This window comes from Salvelinus sp. IW2-2015, unplaced genomic scaffold, assembly GCF_002910315.2.
Source record: "Salvelinus sp. IW2-2015 unplaced genomic scaffold, ASM291031v2 Un_scaffold2529, whole genome shotgun sequence".
Taxonomy (NCBI): domain Eukaryota; kingdom Metazoa; phylum Chordata; class Actinopteri; order Salmoniformes; family Salmonidae; genus Salvelinus; species Salvelinus sp. IW2-2015.
The window spans coordinates 18,220-20,704 of record NW_019943842.1 but is presented as its reverse complement, the minus strand read 5'-3'; the positions used below and the strand labels follow the sequence as shown (position 1 = coordinate 20,704).

General features: G+C 45.5%; 1 long non-coding RNA gene across 1 annotated transcript in view; it reads right to left on the bottom strand.

The window, feature by feature from the left end:
• LOC139025345 (uncharacterized) overlaps positions 1 to 678 on the bottom strand; it is a 52,093-nt gene extending 51,415 nt beyond the window's left edge. The window contains exon 1 of the long non-coding RNA XR_011476916.1: positions 596 to 678. This is a non-coding gene — a long non-coding RNA (uncharacterized lncRNA). The remainder of the gene's footprint in view (positions 1 to 595) is intronic.
• Positions 679 to 2,485: the final 1,807 nt, after the last annotated feature.

The window sequence follows — 2,485 nt, the reverse complement described above, 5'->3', positions numbered from 1 at the left end:
GGGGTGGGCTCTCGTAATTTTTCTTTTTCATCTTTGATGTTAGCTGCAAAAGCTAGCTAAAAACAAACATTAACCAATTAACTATTTCCTCCTGTGGAAATTGAGGAGAATCCTCTCATAATGGAGGATGTAGCGGTCTCATTGGGACTTTAAGAGCTTCAGGCCCAATGACATTGAAAAGGGACTTAGAGAATAAAGCAACGACATCTCTGGTTAATTTACTGAAGTGGCAACAGCTGTTAAATCTCACATAGAAAACATGACATAGAAAATCACACGGTGACAGAGTCAGCTGCTTCTATGAAATCAAAGCATTTCAACTCTCCTCCCATGTGTCCATTCTACTTTCATTTATATGCATCCGGACATAATAAGTACATATTACATGATTTAAATACAATGCATGATAAATGTATCTTCAAAACTCTCTGTAGGGCTTGGGCTACTACACTGCATCCCAAATGGCTCCCTATTCTCTATATAGTGGACCACTTTGACCAAGTCCCTATAGGGAGTAGGGAGCCCTGTGGGATGCAGTGTGTTTCACGTTTTACTAAGCAGTGGTCATGTTAACAGAAGAGGACAGAGGACTCACCATAGTGCCCACACTGTACGTGGCTGCAGGACCAATCGTGTGGTGATATGGGTCCGCTGTTGCATAGACTCTCCCATAACTGTATGGGAGAGAGGAGAGAGGAGAGAAAAGAGAAAAGAGAGAAGAGAGAAGAGAGAAGAGAGAAGAGAAAAGAGAAAAGAGAAAAGAGAAAAGAGAAAAGAGAAAAGAGAAAAGAGAAAAGAGAAAAGAGAGAAGAGAGAGCCCACACCATCGTCTTAAAACGTATCTTAGGTTACATACGTGAAGTGTGTTCAGGATTCATTTTAATCAATTACATGATGTTTATTGTTTTAGACAAACAACGGATATTCATTCACATTCAAATTGATAATGAATTAATTATTTATTCTAACGAACCTAACTCCAAACAGGAAGCATCTGCACGTGAGGTTTGATAAATTAAAGCCCTTAAGAGTTTTGATAACAGACAATTAGTGTCGAGCCAGAAAAAAAATGAACATGAGACACTACCGCACTGGTGTCCAGAGACTAGATCTGTTAGTAACCTTACAGACAGCCCAGCCTCTGGTGTCCAGAGACTAGATCTGTTAGTAACCTTACAGACAGCCCTCAAATTGAATTGAAGAGAGGAGGGATGAGAAAGAAAGAGGGATACAGGGATTAGAAAAGAGTGAGAGGGAGAGAAATTAGACTTGCGACACCGAGGACAGAGTGTATGAAGCAGAAAGAGTAAGAACAGAAAGAGGTGAATGTTGGCATAGACAACTGCCCAGCGTCGTCGGGTTACGTGGAGGGCGCCCAGCGTCGTCCGGTTACGGGAGGGCGCCCAGCGCGTCCGGGTTAGGGAGGGCGCCCAGCGTCGTCCGGGTCAGGGAGGGCGCCCAGCGTCGTCCGGGTTACGGGAGGGCGCCCAGCGTCATCCGGGTTAGGGGAAGGCGCCCAGCGTCGTCCGGGTTACGGGAGGGCGCCCAGCGTCGTCCGGGTTACGGGAGAGAGCGCCCAGCGTCGTCCGGGTTAGGGGAGGGCGCCCAGCGTCTCTCGGGTTAGGGGAGGGCGCCAGCGTCGTCCGGTTAGGGGAGGGCGCCCAGCGTTGTCCGGTTAGGGGAGGGTTTGGATGTTGTAGGCCGTCATTGTAAAATAAGAATTTGATCTTAACTGGCTTGCCCAGTTAAATAAAAGGTTAAATAAAAATATGAAATAAAGAGAAATAAACAAATACAGGGTCCAATAGAGAGGGAAAATAGAGAGAGGGGTTAACAGAAAGAAAAAGAGGGGGTTAAAAGAAGGAGAGATAGAGAGGGTTAACAGAAGGAGAGATAGAGAGAGGGGTTACAAGAAGGAGAGATTAGAGAGAGGGGTTAACAGAAGGAGAGATGAGAGAGGGATATTAACAGAAGGAGAGATAGATAGAGGGGTTAACAGAAGGAGAGAGAGAGAGGGATTAACAGAAGGAGAGATAGAGAGAGAGGGTTAACAGAGAAGGAGAGATAGAGAGGATTAACAGAAGGAGAGATAGAGAGAGGCGTTAAACGGAAGGGGAAGAGGGTAGAGAAGGGGTTAAAAAAACAAGGAGGGAAAAAGAAAGAGATAGAGAGAGGGTTAACAGAAGGAGAGATAGAGAGGGGTAACAGAAGGAGAGATAGAGAGAGGGTAACAGAAGGAGAGATAGAGAGATGGGGTTAACAGAAGGAGAGAGAGTAGAGAGGGGTTAACAGAAGGAGAGATAGAGAGAGGGGTTAACAGAAGGAGAGATAGAGAGGGATTAACAGAAGGAGAGATAGGAGAGAGGGGTTAACAGAAGGAGAGATAGAGAGGGGTTAACAGAAGGAGAGATAGAGAGAGGAGTTAACAGAAGGAGAGATTAGAGAGAAGGGTTAACAGAAGGAGAGATAGAGGAGAGGGGTTAAC